This window comes from Palaemon carinicauda, chromosome 12 (assembly GCF_036898095.1).
Source record: "Palaemon carinicauda isolate YSFRI2023 chromosome 12, ASM3689809v2, whole genome shotgun sequence".
Taxonomy (NCBI): domain Eukaryota; kingdom Metazoa; phylum Arthropoda; class Malacostraca; order Decapoda; family Palaemonidae; genus Palaemon; species Palaemon carinicauda.
Genome location: NC_090736.1, coordinates 141546420 through 141565148, shown reverse-complemented (window position 1 = coordinate 141565148; position 18729 = coordinate 141546420). Strand labels below are relative to the sequence as shown.

The window sequence follows — 18729 nt, the reverse complement described above, 5'->3', positions numbered from 1 at the left end:
GAATACTCAAGGGGGATGGATTACTTAGCCCTGAAGCTTCCTTTGCTGCCTTATCTACTTGTTCATTCCCATCCACCCCAACATGGGCAGGGACCCAACAGAAGTGAACACTGATACTCTTCCTAGATTGCAGAAGTACTAACCAGTCCTGCACCTCTTGTACTAGATGATGGCCTGGCATAATTTGTTTTAATGAGAGTAAAACACTATTGGAATCCGTAAAAATTGTACAAAAACTATTTTGGTTGCCATTTTTAAAAATATGTTGGACTGCGAGAATTATTGCGTACAGCTCAGCAGTAAAAATTGAACAAGAGTATGGGAGTTTCCTTCTAATAAAAATATCCCCCACCACTGGCTGAGGAGACTCGAAGAGTAGTGTCTCTTCGAGGAGCAGCCAGGTGTGAGGCTCGCTGCGTGGGGGTTCCAAGATTATATGAGAAGGGTTGGAGTCTCTGATCTTGTAAAGGGGCTTTTGTCTCTTGAACGTGAATTTATGGGATTCCTGAGACTTCAGGGAACCCGTTTCTCCCGAGACCGCTTGCGATACCTTCCTCAGACGGCCTTCAGGGTGAACAGACCAGGGGAGTTCAATTCTGGTCTTAGGGTTTGGTGGAGGATGACATAGCCTGTCTAAGGCTGGAGTGTCAAGAGGTCAAGGAAATAGATGCAAATCGCCAAGGCCTGAGATAATACACACAGTTCTTAGAGCCCTTAAATAGGAGGATTCTAAGTCCTTCGACGGCAGCTCTTCTGACGAATCCGAAGGCTGCGCTAATTCCTTGCGTGTTATTACAGGTGAAGTGGAGACGCGAGTAGTAGACAAACCTTTTGTCTTACCCCTCGCATCTTTCTTATCGAAAGGGGAAGAGCAATAGAAGTCGGAGTGTCTGGGGGAAATGGTGAAGACCGTTGACGAGAGTCGGAAGACACTCTTTCGTAAGAGTAAAACTCTTGATGACGATGGTTGCGCGCATAGCACTAATTGCGTGCAAGCGCGAACACTTTAAGCTAATTGTTATGAGAGCCCGAAAGCTCAGTGTAACTGAAACTCAAAGGTTCCAAGTCGTGCGAACTCGAAAGTCTAGCGCGACAGCGGGCCGAAGGACTCCCAAGGTCATGAGAACCCGTAGGATCAACATGACAAGAGCCCGAAGGCTCACGATCACGCCAGCCCAATGGGTGATCGTCACGAAACCCTGAGGGGTCAACATGAGGAGAACCAGTAGGTTCAAAAAGACGTCTCCTTACGGCATGAGGGGGAGAACGCCAGGGAGGGGAGGAGTTACAAACCCTCCCACCCTACGAACCTCCGGAGAGGAACGACTCCGCCCAATGGGGAGACTGTTCCAGACCTAAAGATAACTCCTCCGCAGGAGAAGTTTGTTCTCCCAAAGGAGAACGTCGCTTAAGACAAGGCTCTCGCTCCACCCCTGGAGGATAACCATAAGCGTAAGGGGGAGGATCGTGGATCAGCAAACTCCTACAAGTTTCCTCTCATGAACGAGAGGCAGGTTCTCCCAAAGGATATCGCATAAAACAAGCTTTCTACCTGCTCTATGAGAAAAAGCATAGGCATAATAAACTCTCTCGCGAACGAGGGAGAAGTCCTCGCGAACGAGGGAGAAGTCCTCCCGAAGGAGGACATCGCCTAAGGCAAGTTTTCTTCCCCGCTCAATGGGAAAAAGTGTAGGCGTAATAATTTCTCTCTCGCAAACGAGGGAGAAGTCCTCCCGAAGGAGGACACCGCCTAAGACAAGCTTTCTCCCAGCTCTATGGGAAAAAAGCACAGGCGTAATAATCTCTCTCGTAAACAAGAGAGAAGTTCTCCCGAAGGAGGAAGAGCCTAAGACCAGCTTTCTTCCAACTCTACGGGAAAAGCATAGGCGTAATAATCTATCTCTCACGAACGAGGGAAAAGTCCTCCCGAAGAAGGATATCGCCTAAGACAAGCTTTCTCCCAGTTCTATGGAAAAAAGCTTAGGCGTAATAATCTCTCTCGCGAACAAGAGAGAAGTTCTCCCGAAGGAGGAATCACCTGAGACAAGCTTTCTCCCTGCTCTGTGGGAAAAAGCATAGGCGTAATAATCTCTCTCTCGCGAATGAGGGAGAGGTCCTCCCGAAGTAGGACATCTCTCTCTCGCGAACGAGGGAGAAGTCCTCCGAAGGAGGACATTGCCTATGACAAGCTTTCTTCCGGCTCTATGGAAAAAAGCATAGGCGTAATAATCTCTCTCTCGCGAACGAGGGACAAGTCCTCCCGAAGGAGGACATCGCCTATGACAAGCTTTCTCCCAACTCTATGGGAAAAAGCATAGGCGTAATAATCTCTCTCTCGCGAATGAGAGAGAAGTCCTCCCGAAGATGGACATCGCCTGAGATAAGCTTTCTCCCAGCTCTATGGGAAAAAAAGCGTAGGCATAATAATCTCTCTCGCGAACGAGGGAGAAGTTCCCCTCAAATGAGGAACAAGCCTTTGACTTGCTTTTCCCCAGCTCAAGGGGAGGAAGCACAGTCTTCGGGGACGAGATAGCAGAGGCAAAACTCGTCGAGCTGTCTGCAACTCTTCATGAAAGAGGGAAGGTTGCTGAATGGCTGAAGTGGGGAAGCTCTCCCTCGGGAAGGGGGCAGCCCAATTCCAGGGAAAGTTAACACTCCCTCGTAAGGGGAGGTTCTCCAACCCCTGGAGGTGAACCTCCTGGCAGCAATTTATGCTTCCCAACAACAAGTTGTTCAAGTTGAAGGTTGACAACGAGTGCTACCTCGTAACATGGGCAGCTCACGAGCTGCAAAATGAAGCGCAGGATAATAAACAGAGCGGCCAAAGCCATAAGCCTTGTGTTCTACGTCGCTGCTATCTGGTTGTGCTTTCTTTTCAGCTTCTCTAACACGTTTCTCCTTTACTCTCTGCTCTCAACCGAAGAGAAGAAGGATAAAACCCATGCATCTTCTACCGAGGTTTTCGTGAGACTCGTAATCCCCTAAGTCATTAGGGAGCAAAGGAACTGGGGTGGTTGTCCTGTCTGAAACACGAGAGTGAGGAGATTGACCCCATGAGTGTATGACCGGAGATTTGCGTGCGTAGTGCTAATTGCACACGCACGAACACTTTGCGTCACTAGAGTCGGAAGACTCTGTCATAAGAGTAAAACTCTTGATGGTCACGAGCGTAGTGTTGATTGCGCAAGCGCGAACACTCCGCGCGACAAGAGTCCGAAGATTCTCTGTCATAAGAGTAAAACTCTTGGTGACTTGTTTCACGAGAACCGGAAGGTTCAGCGTGATCGTTTGTACCCCTAAAGATCGTGTTGCGAGACCCCGAAGGGCCAGAGCAAAGGGAAACCGAAGTTTCCCTGTCACGAGACACCGAAGTGTCAGCGTGACTAAATGCATGAGACCGAGGGTTCAGCAACTTGTGTTGCGAGACAACAAAGGGATAGCACAACCGGAAACCAAAGTTTCCTTGTCACGAGACCCCGAAGGGTCAGAGATCGAGAAGTCGAATGTCGAGAGCGATCTTCCTCTGAAGATTAAGGAGTGAAAGCGAGGAGAAGTGCTCTTTCTTACCTTTCTAGAGCGAATGGAGACCCTTACACTGATAAGCAAAGAAGAAGGTTCGAGGTCAAAACGTGCTTTGCCCTTGGCCGCGCTCCTGGCTTCTTAGATGATCCCTCGCGAGAGGAAGACGACAGCGAGGCAAAAAAATGATGAGAGGGAGCGCTCTTCTTAGGTTTGTTTTAAGAGCGCTTACAGTCTCAAGGCAAGACAGCTCGTGGAGAGACAAGGCGAAGAAGAGCAAGAGCGATGATGTCTCTTCCTATATCGCCTGTCTCTTCGGCGAGAACGTCTAGGCGAAGGCGCGCGAGCTCTCCTTTTCTTCTCTCTCTCCCTCCTGACCTCCGAAGAGGGCGATAACGAGGAGGAGGAGGAGGAGGAGGTACTGCGATGTTTGTGCTTGCGACGCTGTGTATTGTAGAAGTAGGCGCAGTAGGAGCTGAAATTACTACATCCACTGAAATATCAGCGGGCGCCGCCTGAGTTGACAGGAGATAGGCGATATCTGGAACTCCCAAGGGTTCCAAAACAGAAGGGACCCGAGGCATAACATTGCCCGCAAGGAACTGGTTCCAAACTTCCTCTGAAGGAGAACCATGAAGTCCAAGGGAAGGCCATACCGCTCGTACATGATCTGGAATGGAAGAAGTAACAGTCATTCCCAGTGGTGGAAAACATTGCCCCATTAGGAGAGGCAATGGGATCTGCCTGACAAAGAAGAATGGGGGTTAAATCAATGGTGACACTTTTCCTTGACTTCCCCCCGGAGGAGGGAGGCAAGGAAGAGTCTGAAAGGAGAGAATGAGAAGCCGAAGAGGAGGCCCAAGACTCCTTACCTTTTGACGGCGAACCTGGAGGTAATGAGTCCTTCTAGGACTTCCTATTCTACCCCTCTCGAACTTCTCCCACTGAGAGGGCGACCACATACTTACTTGGCAGGGGGAGCCTTCAGAACACCTATGACCTCTGTACCCAGGGCATAGGGAAAGAGGATCCACCTCCAGCGGTGACATAAAAGGTGCCTGGAACACTTCCTCATAATAGAGGACATCACATGTAACAAAGAAAAAAGAAAAAAAGATTAATCAGAAACACCAAATAGAAAGGCTAGTCTGCCAATCAAACAAAAGCAGGAGTAGCAGTGTTACCACTGCGACGGCTAGAATTCGATTGAAGGTAAACAGCAGCTACCGCTAACAAGTGGGTAACTACCAACCCGGTCGTTAACGACCTTGTTAAGGTTTTCTGCCATATTTTCCAGCTCGCCCTAGAATATTTCCTATAGTAAAGAATGAGGGTTTTTATCAAGTGTATGAATAAACTGCTGGTTATCATCTGAGAAATATTGCGTTTATAAAAAAATACCTGGACGAAAATTCTGTAAAGAAACTTGTGATAAACTGTGTTATTACCAGGATTGACTACTGCAACTATCTATTACAATTTACCAAAAGTGCAACTTAAGAAATTACAAAAAATAATAAACAGAGGAGCAAGACTGATAAAAGGTGTCCCACCTAGAGAAAGGATCACCCCTATACTTATCAATTTACACCGACTGCCGATTAAGCCAAGATTTGAATTTAAAATATGTATAATAACCCACCAAGTTATCAGAACCGGGCATCCAAAATACTTAAGAGAACTGCTACATATTGCGCAGCCAACAAATCGTGTCGACACGAGAATAGTTACAGATAGCTTCAAACTGTTGGAACCTAGATTTATGTCTACTTTAGCCTCCAAAGCCTTTAAATATGCGGCCTCGAGACTATATTATAAGCTCCCACGAAATATTCAAATGATTGAAGACATTAAGGCTTTTAAGAGGAAACTGAAGACTTTCCTATTTCAAGTCATACAACAGTGACGATTTAACAGTAAATGAACAATACGCGATATGAAACGTTAAATGCTCTGAACGAACAAGGTAAAACGACAGTGGAGGTCCTGTAGAGAGTGGGGTTCCCCTGCTTTATGGGACTGGAAAAGTAGCCATCAAAGTAAAGTAAAGTAAGCAAGCTATCACTCTCTCAGGTATGAGAGCCTTGTCTACTTGAGCGCACAAAGGCAACTAAACTCCCCTTGCTATCAAAATGCAATCTTGCTACAACAACATGCTGAGTTATAGGTTTTTGTGGAATTCCCATGATTATAGACTTCATTTACCTTGACGTACAACACATATCTACATACAAGAATTAAGGGAGTTATATACTGGGGGATATTTTTTACTTACCCATGAGCACCAATAGCTGTATATTGGGAGATAATTTTTACTTTCACATGAGCAACAAATAGCTATATACTGAGGGATATTTTTTACTTTCACATGAGCAACAAATAGCTACATACTGGGGGATATTTTTTACATTCACATGAGCAACAATATCTATATACTGGGGGATATTTTTACTTTCACATGTGCAACATATAGCTATATAATGAGGGATATTTTTTACTTTCACATGAGTAACAATAGCTATATGCTAGATGTTTTTTACTTTCACATGAGCAACAATAGCTATATAGTAAGGGATATTTCTACAATCACATGAGCAACAAATAGCCAAAAACTGGGGGATATTTTTTACTTTCACATGGGTAACAATAGCTCTATCTAGGGGGAATTTTTTACTTTCACGTGAGTAACAATAGCTATATACTGGCGGATAAATATGACAAATTCAGAGATAATTTGTATTTTTCCTAACCATACAAACCTTAGCTATTTACATTGGGTTTACTTTCGGCGTAGCTGAAATTGACGAGCCAATAGATTTTAACGACGGTTAAACTACCCCCGCGCTAGTTAGCGGGGGTAGGGGTACCTCCGCGCTAGTTAGTGGGGATAGGGGAAGGGGTAGCTTGCTACCCCTCCCACCCCCCACACACCGGTGATTTGCTTCACTTCACTTAGAGGTAGGACTTGACTTGACTTGGGGGACAGGGCTGGTGGGCAAATATGTGTAACTAGCTAAAGTTTGTATGGTTAGGAAAAATACAAATTATCTCCGAATTTGTCATTTGTTCCGTAACCGAAATACAAACCACGCTATTTACATTGGGTGACTTTCCCCTTAGGAAGGGTGGAAAGTCCCAAGCCTTACTGACTTTGGCTTTACCCGGGGACTCCGACTCCAAGTGAGTAGCACTCGAGAAAGAGAGTCCCTGCACCTCACAAGTGGCCTACATAAGTTGTGTGTGGAGGAAAGAGCGTGACTCGTCCTATGAAGTTGACCTTGAGACCTTTAGATAGGAATCCAGGATATGACATTCCCAATACCACCTCGTCAGGGTATGGGGGACGCAACAGTATTAAGCTTAATACTAGGAGCACAAGGAAGCATGGTTTACCTGCAATGGTTGAGGTCAGCTATGCGGAGACCAGGATGCTGCTTCCCCAAGAGAGGGGAGGATGAAGAAAGAAGTAAGGGCCAGACATACTCTTTCACTCATGCAGACTAAAACCGGGTAACAACGCCCTCAACCTACTGCTACTTGTCCATAAAGGAGCCTGAGGCTAGACCAGCTATTGTGCAGCCACCACAGGGCCGATAGAAAAAGTATCGAGGCTCCTGTGGGTCACGTCCTGCAGGTAGTGGGCTGTGAAGGTTGTCTGACGCTTCCAGACCCCAGCTTGAAGTACCTGCGTCACAGAGAAGTTTCTCTTAAAGGCCAGGGACGTAGCGATGCCCCTGACGTCGTGACGGAGGAGGGTCCGGATTCAAGGTGTGATGGATAACCATTCGAATCCAAGCTGAGATGGTGTTCTTGTTGACCCTCCTCTTCGTCCTGCCTGTGCTAACAAACAATGCTTGCACCTGAGGATGAACTGCAGCTGTTCTCTTCAAGTAACACCTCAGACTCCTCACTGGACATAATAGCAGCTGGTCTGGGTCGCTTGTTACAGAACGGAGACTCGCTACCCTGAAAGAGTCGAACCGTGGGTCCGGCACTCCAGGGTTCTGAGTCTTGGCAACAAACTCAGGGACGAACCTGAACGTTACCTCCCCTCATCCCCTTGAATGGGCGACGTCGTACGAGAGACCATGAAGTTCACTAACTCGTTTGGCAGAGGCCAAAGCGAGCAGGAAAGCCGTCTTCCAAGACAGGTGGCGATCAAAGGCCTGGAAGGCCTGGCGTAATGGTTCGAAGGGCCCTGAGAACCCGAACCACGTTCCAAGGAGGAGGTCTCACTTCCGACCGAGGGCAGGTAAGCTCATAGCTACGTAGGAGTAGAGAGAGTTCCAGCGAGGAAGAAATGTCCACTCCTTTCAGCCTAAAAGCCAAGCTTAAGGCTGAGCAATAGCCTTTCACCGCTGAGACCGAAAGGCGCATTTCCTCCCGCAAATAAACGAGAAACTCCGCTATTGCTGGATAGTGGCATCGAGTGGAGATACCCCTCCCACGATACCAACCACAGAAGATTCTCCACTTCGCCTGGTAGACTCCTTCAGAGGACTTTCGCAGGTGCCGAGACATTCTCTCTGCAACCTGTTGCGAAAAGCCTCTCTCCGTGAGGAGACGCTGGACAGTCTCCAGGCGTGAAGCCGAAGCGAGGCTACGGCTTTGTGGAAGATGTTGCAATGTGGTTGTCTGAGTAGCTCGTGTCGTGGGGGAAGTTCTCTCGGGAGCTCCGTCAGGAGCTGCAGAAGGTTCGGGAACCATTCTGCGTGATGCCATAGCAGAGCTATCAGAGTCATCAACAAGTTGACCGATAGTCTGGTCCTGTTGAACACCCTTCTCATCAGACAGAACAGTGGGAAGGCATACACGTCGATGTTGTCCCACCGTTGTTGGAAAGCATCTTGCCAGAGTGCCTTGGGGTCCGGGACTGGGGAGCAGTACAGGGGCAGTTTGAAATTCAAAGCTCTCGCGAACAGATCCACGGTCGGGGAACCCCACAAAGTCAAGACTTTGTTGGCTATCTGAGGATCCAAAGACCACTCGGTACTCACTATCTGTGAAGCCCTGCTCAGACTGTCAGCAAGCACATTCCTCTTGCCAGGAATGAAGCGAGCTGATAGTGATATCGAGTGGACTTCGGTCAACCTCGGAATCTCTACTGCAAGATGGGATAGCTGCTGCGTAAAAGTACCTCCCTGCTTGTTGATATAAGCCACTACCGTGGTGTTGTCGCTCATCACCACCACGGAGTGACCCGCCAGGGTCCGTTGGAACTGTTGAAGAGCCAGGAAAACGGCCTTCATTTCTAGCAGGTTGATGTGCAGGTACTTTTCTGATTCTGACCAAAGGCCTGAGGTCCTCTGGTTCAGAATGTGCGCCGCTCACCCTTATTTTGACGCGTCCGAAAACAGTGTCAATTCCGGGGGGAGGACGAGAAGATCCACTGCCTTTCGCAGGTTCTCGTCGACCAGCCACCACCGCAGGTCCGCCTGTTCCGAAGGTCCTATCGGGACCAGGAAGTCCGGGGAATCGGATCCTTGATTCCACCGGGACTTGAGCCGCCACTGCAGGGATCTCATCCTGAGACGGCCGTTTGGAACCAGACGGGCCAGGGAGGACAGGTGACCTAAGAGACGCAACCACGATTGGGCAGGAAGCTCTTCTCGCCTGAGGAAGGGTTCCGCCACCCTCCTCAGCCTTGCTATCCTGTCGTCTGATGGAAAGGCTTTGTGGAGATTGGTATCTAACAACATGCCTAGATAAACCAGTCGTTGAGACGGCTGCAGAGAGGACTTCTCGAGATTTACCACGATCCCCATATCCTGGCAAAGTCCCAGAAGCCTGTCTCGGTGTTGAAGAAGGGTCGACTCCCAAGTCTGCTAGGATCAGCTAGTCATCCAGATAACGGAGGAGATGGATGCCGTTCCTGTGTGCCCAAGACGAAATCAGGGTAAACACTCTGGTGAATACCTGAGGTGCTGTGGAGAGACCGAAGCACAGCACCTTGAACTGGTAGGTCTTGCTGTCTAGGCTGAATCTCAAGTACTTCCTGGAAGATGGATGGATTGGGATCTGGAAGTACGCGTCCTTCAGATCCAGTGTACACATGAAGTCTTATGGTCTCACCGCAAGTCTGACCGTGTCCGCTGTCTCCATGCTGAACGGAGTTTGCTTGACAAACTTGTTCAGAGCTGAGAGGTCGATGACGGGTCTCCAGCCTCCAGACGCCTTCTTTACAAGAAAGAGTCGACTGAAGAAGCCTGGGGAGCCGTCGACGACCTCCTGGAGAGCATCCTTCTTGAGCATGGTCTCGACTTCCTCCCGAAGGACTAGCCCCTTTACCGATCCCATAGCATAGGAGCTCAACGACACTGGATTCGCTGTCATGGGAGGTTGAGATGTCATGAATGGGACGCGATACCCTTGGCCGATCGTGGAGACTGTCCAAGCATCGGTCCCCTGTTGCTGCCACCTGTGCACGCAACTTTGAAGGCATCCCCCCACAGGTGGACACGCGGGGGGACTGCCACTCCTAGCGTTTGCGGTCGCGGCCGCTCCCTCTAGGAGTCTTGCCTCCCCTGGAGGACTTACCGCCCCTCTTGTCCTCGGCAGGAAAGGGCTGGGGCTTAGACACCACTTTCTTAGCTGCCGGCGCCTGCTTCGGTGTCTTGCGAGGCTGCTGCTGATGTTGCTGCGGAGCTGGAGGCTTGTAGGGCCGAGATGCAAGGGCCCATGTCCTGGGGCTCAAACAAATTCCCCCCAAGGAGAGAGGCGTGTCTGAGCCTGTTGACATCCACGGCGGGGACCTTCGGATGGATCTTCTCGGTCACCGCATCACGACGCTTCAGCACAGAGTTGGCCCACAGGTTGGTAACCTGATGTGCCAGGAACTCGATGGAGCGAGTGCCCGAGAGGAGGAAGGTCTCCAGGGCCTTCCTATTGCTCTCCTTAGACAGATCCTCAGAGCGCAATAGGATGCCCAGAGAACCTAGCCAGACATCCAGCCACGATGTGGCCTGCCTGGCACACTTCACGACCTTCTCATGGCTTAGGATCTCCGACGCCGAGAACGTCACCTGCCGGGCGGAGAGCTTCTCAAGAGGAACTCCCCTAGTAAGCTCTTGTACCGAATGGTGGAGGGGAAGAGTGAGGCTAGACTCCCCAATGATCTCAAAATACCTCCTCTGCTGGAGACGAGGAGGTGGGAGGAGTTTGTTCCCGGAAGAGGAACGACTGGAGGAAGCGAGTACTGCGAGCTGAGCGTTGGCCCTGGCTCTGGCACTCTTCAGCCCCTGGGACCAGGGCAGAGCTGCACTGGCCTTTGGGGGCTTCTGAGTTCCATAGACCTGATCCAGGGCCGTGTCCTTGCCTTCACGGGGGGCGATCACAGGGTCCATGAACCCGTTGAGCTGTCTCATCAGGCCCAAGACCTGCCAAAGGCATGCTCAGACTTTTGCTGCTCTCCTCCCTGCGGACTGGCAGCTAAGTCTCCTGTCCCCATAAGCTCTTCCTGGGGAGACACGTGGACGTTCTCCCGGGGTCTGGCTGGTTCCTGACAAATACGTGAAGAAGACTTCGGCAACATCTTGGAGTCCTTGGGTTCCCTCCTGGGCAGGATACAAGACTCCAGCAAAGAGGTCTGGTAGGCACCTTCTGCGCGAGACGATTCTCCTCCACGAGGAGGAGACTCCCCCCTTGGTGCCGAGGGGGAGACCGCCGCCTCACTGGACTCTCCCGAGGACGGAAAAGCCTCGTCCACGGGAGAAGGAGAAAACGACTGCGAAGGGGACGGGGCCTTCCTGACGGACCTCTTAGGAACCAACTTCTCCCTGGGAGAAGTCAGTTAGTTATATATATAGCTGATTAACACCTTTGGTGGAGGGTTAGAGACAGCTAGCATATCTGGAATTCTACTTAAGAGTTAATTAAAACAAAACTTAAGGGTTCGTACCTGGTAAGGAAGCTGACTTCAATGATACTCTGCCTCATTATGTCTGCTAGCCTTATGAGATCCAGCGATCCTCCCAGGGGGCTGAAGATCTCGAAGGGACTGTCAAACCAGTGTCAAAACCTCATCATGACAGAACCACCTCCAATAACCAATTCTGGGTGCTCTCAAGGCACAAACATGACCACCTGACAAAATCAATGATTGTGGAAGACTGACACAATCTTCACAAACAACCATAAAAACAATTAAAAGTACCAAGAGAAGAAAAGGTTATTGGGATTATGGGAACATAGTGGTAGATCCTTCACCCACTATTGCACTCGCTGCTACGAATGGACCCAGAGTGAAACAGTCCTCATAACAAGTCTGAACACCTTTCAAATAATACGACGCGAACACGGATTTGCTCCTCCAGAAGGTCGTGTCCATTATGCTTTGTAGATATCTGTTCTGCCTGAATGCTGCCGACGTTTCCACCGCTCTGACCTCGTGAGACTTGACCTTTAAAAATCCAAGGTCTGATTCATTACAATGAATATGAGCTTCCTTAATTAAAAGCCTGACAAAATAAGACAAGGCATTTTTAGACATCTGTAAAGAGGGCTTCTTGACTGAACACCACAAAGATTCAGACTTGCCTCGTAAGTCTTTTGTTCTCTCCAAGTAGCATCTTAGAGCTCTAACTGGGCACAAGACTCTTTCTACCTCATCTCCAACCAGATCCGTAAGATTTGGAATCTCGAATGCTTTGGGCCAAGGTTGAGAAGGGTGTTCATTTTTGGCAAGAAAGCCTAACTGCAAGGAACAGACAGCTTTACCATTACGAAATCCAACATTTTTGCTAAACGCATGAATCTCGCTCACTCTTTTGGCTGTCGCAAGACTGACCAAAAATAAAGTCTTCATAGTGAGGTCTTTCAAGGCAGTTGAACCCAGTGGCTAAAACCTGTCGCTCATGAGATACTTCAAAACAATATCCAGATTCCAGGCTGGAGAATCTTGGTTCCGTCATTTTGAAGTCTCGAAAGACTTGAGAAGCTCTTGCAGATCCTTATTGCCAGAGAGGTCAAGGTTTCTATGCCTAAACACAGTAGCTAACATACTCCTATTGCCTTTGATAGTAGAGGAGGAGAAATTGCACTTCCTTCGAAGATAAAGCAGGAAATCTGCAATTTGAGCTACAGAGGTACTGGATGAGGAAAGAGAGTTGACTCTACACCACTTTCTGAAAACCTTCCACTTAGATTGATAGACCTTGATGGTTGAAGTCCTTCTTGCCCTCGCAAAAGCCAGCTGCCTCCTTCGAAAAACCTCTAGGTCTAGCGAGTCTCTTGATAGTCTGAAGGCAGTCAGCTGAAGAGCGTGGAGATTTTGATGCAATCTTTCCAAGTGGGGTTGTCTGAGAAGATCTGCTCTTACAGGAAGAATTCTTGGGGTGTCTATCACCCATTCCAGTACCTCTGTGAACCATTCTCTTGACGGCCAATAGGGAGCCAGAAGGGTCATCCTGGTTCTTTTGGATGTCACAAATTTCTGTATTACTCTGTACAGGATCTTGTAAGGTGGGAATGCGTAGAGATCTAGATTGGACCAGTCCAATAGAAAAGCGTCTATGTGGACTGCTTCTGGAACAGGGGAGCAATATGCCTCTAGCCTCTTCGTCTTTGAGGTTGCGAAGAGGTCTATGCAAGAGCGACTCCAAAGACGCCACAGGCTCTTGCACACCTGAAGGTTGAGGGTCCACTCTGTTGGAAGGATCTGATTCCGACTGCTGAGACTGTCTGCCATAAAGTTTTTCTCCCCTTGAATGAATCGCGTGAGAAGTATAAAGTTTCTCTCTCTTGCCCACATCAGGAGATTCTTTGACGTCTCGTACAGAGATATCGAGTGTGTTCCCCCTTGCTTTGAGATGTATGCCAATGCTGTCGTGTTGTCCGCATTGACCTGAACTACTTTGTTGGTGACTAAAGCCTCGAAACTTTTGAGGGCTAAAAGAACTGACAATAACTCCTTGTGGTTGATATGCAAGGATTTCTGGGGTTCTGTCCAAAGACCCGAGACTTCTAACTTGTCTAGGGTTGCTCCCCATCCTGTGTCCGAGGCGTCGGAGCATAACACAAGATCTGGGCTTTTCATTGACAAGTCGAGACCCTCCTGGAACTTGTCTGGTTCCTCCCACCACCGAAGGCAGACTTTGATGGGGTTCGTGATAGGAATGGACATCGATTCTAAGTCCCTCTCCTTGTCCCAATGGCTGTTGAGATGGAACTGGAGAGGACGAAGATTCAGCCTTCCCAGTGGGACGAACTGCTCCGAGGAGGAGAGGGTTCCTATCAGACTCATCCATTTCCTTGCTGAGCAAACTTCCTTGCTTTGAAACGATCTTAGTTTCAACTTGGCTTGCTCTATCCTTGAGGGAGACGTAAAAGCCCGAAAAATCTGACTCCGTATCGTCATCCCCAAATATAAAATCTCTTGAGATGGAACCAAGAGAGACTTTTCCTTGTTTACAAGGAGACTCAGTTCTTCCGCAAGGTCCAAGGTTGTCTGAAGATCCTTCAGGCAGTGATCGTAAGAGTGCGCTCTGAGAAGCCAGTCGTCGAGATACAGGGAGGCTCTTATGCCCCTTGAATGTAAGATCTTTGCTACATTCAGCATGAGCTTCGTAAAGATCTGAGGCGCTGTGCAAAGACCGAAGCACAGGGCTCTGAATTGGAAGACGTCTCCCATGAAAACGAACCTGAGGTAGGGTCTGAAGCTCGGATGGATGGGGATGTGGAAGTAGGCATCCCGAAGGTCCAATGAGACCATCCAGTCGTCCCTCCTTACTACTGCTAGCACCGACTTCGAAGTCTCCATGGTGAACTTCGTTTTGATGATGAACCTGTTCAGCACACTCACGTCCAGAACTGGACGCCATCCCCCCGAGTTCTTGGGTACCAGGAATAGCCGATTGTAGAAACAAGGTGAACAGATATCCTGAACCTTCTCTTACTCCTCCTAGCATCAGGTCTGGAGCTACCCCTACTAGAAGATCTTCCTCGAAAGGGCTGGGAAAACTTGGGAAAAGTATCTTCCTTAGACTTGCGGCTGATAAAAGAGGAAGGCAAAGCCTTTCTAGCGGTCTTGGAGACAAGATCTTGAGTGGCCTTCTGAGCTAAAGCTGCAGAGATCTCCCTGATAAGTTCTTGCGGAAACAGTAATGGAGAAAGAGGAGCATATAAGAGTTCGGACTTCTGGAAGGGAGTCACCCCCGGCGAAAGAAAAGAGCAAAGTTGATCTCTTTTCTTAAGGATGCCTGCGGAAAAAAAGAGCTGCAAGTTCATTAGAGCCATCCCTCAAGGCCTTGTCCATGCATGACATCAAATGGACCAGGGCAGAGGTATCCCCCTCTTTAAAAGTCTCAACTTTTTTACCCAAGGCCCCCAGCGTCCAGTCTAGGAAGCTAAAAACTTCAAAGGCCCGAAAAATTCCTTTGAGAAGGTGGTCCATTTCTGAAGTGGACCAAAAAATTTTGGTCTTCCTCATGGCCGACCGACGAGGAGCGTCTACGAGGCTTGAGAAATCTCCCTGGGCAGAGGCAGGAATCCCCAAGCCGAGAACTTCTCCCGTCTCGTACCAGATGCTCGACCTCGAAGCCAGCCTAGCTGGAGGAAAGGAAAAAGACGTCTTTCCTAAGGCCTTCTTAGACTGTAACCAGTTACCCATTAATTTAAGAGCTCTCTTGGACGAACGTGACAGAACCATCTTAGTAAAACAGGCTTTCTTAGAGGCTTTGCCTAGAGTAAACTCAGACGGAGGAGAGCGCAGAGCTATAGGCACAAAAAAGTCCGAAAACTCTTCCGTAAAAACTCTCATAAGTTTTTTAAGATCAGCAGAATGACGGAAAGAAACAGAGTCCTCATCTTCTGAAACGTCATCAAACTCCAAAGGAGAAAGCTGGGCTTCTACTCCTTCTCCAGCGACGTTCCTCCGGGAGCAGTAGGGTTAAGAGCGGTATCAATATCAGAAAAAATCTGAGTGCCAACCGCAATAGAAATAGGCTCATTGCAAACAGTAACAGGCGGCAGAGTCGCGTGCGGCTCAACCGAACGCTCGCGATCAGCTCGATCAGAGACGAGAAGTTCCTGTACATGAACCGCATCGATGTCTTGAAAAGGATAAGCCTCCTCCTCGTAATCCAAACTAACATCCGAAATATTACCAGGGATAGGACGTTCAGGATCATACTCAGAAATATGCTTGCCGTCAACTGCTGGCAAGCAATCGGTACTACGAACCGCTCGTTGTTCAGCGACCTGTTCAACTGTAACCATCCCGGAAACGCGACCTGAAGGACGCTCACTAAAATAATTGGCGGAGAGAGAAACTTCCTGAATGATAGGACGTTTGGCAGCCTGCTTAAAAGGACGTTCGGTAGCCTGTTTGCAAGAACTTTCGGCAGTCTGAACCGGAGGAGGATCGGCAGCCTGTTCAGTAGGAAGTTCAGGAGCCTTAGTCGAAGGGCGTTCAATAACCTGTTTAACAGGACGTCCGACGTCTTTCTTAGAAGAACACACAGGCACACAGTCTCGATCGCGTTCAATAAAAGAACCGTGGACTGCGGACTTAGGAGAACGATCACGATCGCTTCCCAAAGGCCGTTCGTATCGGCTAGCAGGAAGTTTCGATCCCCGATTACGAGGCCACTCGGAAACACGTCCTGGTTCACTGCTCCAATCACGATCGCTGATACGAGATTTGTCGCTGCGCTGGTATGATTGCATAAAGGAAGAGAGCCTGCTTTGCATGTCTTGAAGAATTACAAAGTTAGGAGCCGAACGTTGTGAAAACGGCGATGAGGACATAACGTTCTCCTCACCGCTAAACGGAACAGAGCGCCTAGAAGGCGAAATCCAGTCTGAAGGCTGCTTGGGAGCTTGGAATGAGGTAAAGCCTGGTCCTGGGTGCACAGAAGGATCCTTGGAAACGTCCAGTGTCCTAAAGGGACGTTTGGTCGGGGGGCTTTCAAAAGGCTCTGGAGAATCCCAGTGACTGCATCCAGGTTTAGAACTAGCAGGACGTCGATAGGCCGAATCATAGGACCTCTTAAGAGGACTGGAAGCGAGCTTCCAACCTCTTTTAGGCATGGGGTCATCCGAAGACGACGAAAAACAGTTAACCTCACCTTTCCGATGGTGAGGGCGAACGTCCTGGGAGGCGCCAACAGGTACGTTCAAGGGGACGTCTGCTCGTTTGATACAGTCTCTCGTCTCCTTTCGCCTTTCGACATTCCTTCTCCCAGGGGTTGGGGAGCTTGGAAGAGGTCTAGGACTAGGAGGACGACAGACACAAGCAGGCGCACCCTCCACTGCACTTAACTTCACTGCACTTGCACTTGCACCTTCACCTTTCAAAAGATGCACATCGGACATCAACTGTGTCCTGTCCGCAGCCAAAGATTCAACTTTAGCGCCAAGAGCTTGAATCGCCACTAACATATCTTTTAGTGAAGGTTCATTAGCAATTGCAATAGTGGGATCAGGATCTACCACTACAGATGAGGGAATAGGATTAATGACATGGGAGGAGGAAATATCTCTAGAAGAGCGAGAAGAACTACGCCTCAATCTATCCCTTTTAAGTTTACGCCTGTATTTATCAAAATCAATCCATTCATGCTCTGACAGCAAAACACATTCGTCACAGCGATCACCTAAATCACACTCTTTACCCCTACATGCAACACAGAGAGAATGGGGGTCAAGAGAGGCTTTAGCCATACGGGTCTTACACCCACTAGTCACACAACCTAAAAGTTATGGGGGTGGGGGTGGCCATTTTGAAAAATTTAAGAGAATTCAGACAAGCAAAGGTAAAAAATCATCTAATCCAAACAAAATCAAGAAATATCCAAAGCGAGATCAAAAACAAGCGGGAGTCAATAACCAAAGATTTGTACTTCACCAAAAAAACGATCAGTAATGACGGAGTAGAATTCACGTGTCGCCGCTAGCGACGGCAAGGAATATATGAGTCACTGGAATGGTTCCCAGGTACCTCGCTAGGGTGCAGGGGTGGTACACCTGGCTATCCAACTGGCGGGAGTTTCAAATTTTCTGCCGTTGATGTCGGGGACGTAAGCTATATATATAACTACCGGCTAAGTCTTGTGTTTAAAAACCTTCATTAAGCTAAAAATACATGAAAAGCTTGTCTATCCCTTATTCTCATTTCAAAAAATAAATAGGAGGACACAGTACAAGTAGAAAATATCAATCACATAGGTCTTCAGCCTTGCCAGGGACCTCCTTTACAGTCTTGCTCTCTAAGCTGAGCCTAACTATAAACAGACTGTACTCATTGAGCTGATTACTACTTACAAGGCCTGGCAACACTGGTGAGGATCAAACCATCTTTGGGGACTATGACATCTAGTCTAAGAGCCTCCACTCGGAGAGAAGTCCTGGGCAATCTAAAGCCATCCATTTATCCAACCATGAATATTGGGGCAAGACACCTGTTCATGAATTTTCCTACCCCTACCCCCTTATAACAACAATTATGTGGGACCCCGTTGAGAAACCGTAACACTGAGTAGTGAAACACTAAAAACGAGTGATTTGCAGCAATACTAATGGTGAAAAATGTATATTAAACACAAGATGGTCAGAAATATATATGTTTAGTATAAGTGGTGTGGAACTAAGTTATTATAATTACCTATGATTCACATCACATCCCTCAAATGGTTTTAGCCGTAACTAGCTTAGCTCACAGATAAACATCATTTCACTGCTCCTCTGTTCTAGCAAGCGGTATATGGAAGTGCTGTGCACCCCATTCATGTGGGTTACTATTGCATCATGATTATCTATAATATATATCACGCCCCTCAAATGGTCTCGGCTCTGTCATGGCTTGCTTTGCTCACAAATTAGCAATCTCATTGCTCCTCTGTCCGGGCAAATGTTACATGGATGTGTTACGAACACCATCCGCATGAGCCACTATTAAAGTATTATAAGTATGCATTATTTACAATATTCATTACCTTACGTTTTGCAGGTCGAAGCTTTAGGGTCCTCTAAAAACGGTGAGAGCACTGGGGGTCCCCTCTCATAGATGGATGAAGGTATCATCTGACAGCTTGGAGTAGGAATTGATGTAAATGTTCGAACCTCTTGTGCTAGGGAAATAAACACATATTAGTATGAGAGTTCATAAAAAAATGAAACCAAATGTTTAAGAATATGTATTATAATGAATTTACTTGGTGGATAAAGATATAACCAGATAAATATTGATTAAAATATTCCTTTTGCATTTCACCA

The 18729-nt window shown here is 48.1% G+C and overlaps 1 long non-coding RNA gene across 1 annotated transcript in view; it reads right to left on the bottom strand.

Moving 5' to 3' along the window:
* Nucleotides 1-18729, bottom strand: part of LOC137650674 (uncharacterized) — a 73900-nt gene that overhangs the window by 17724 nt on the left and 37447 nt on the right. The window contains exon 2 of the long non-coding RNA XR_011046041.1: nt 18450-18584. This is a non-coding gene — a long non-coding RNA (uncharacterized lncRNA). The remainder of the gene's footprint in view (nt 1-18449; nt 18585-18729) is intronic.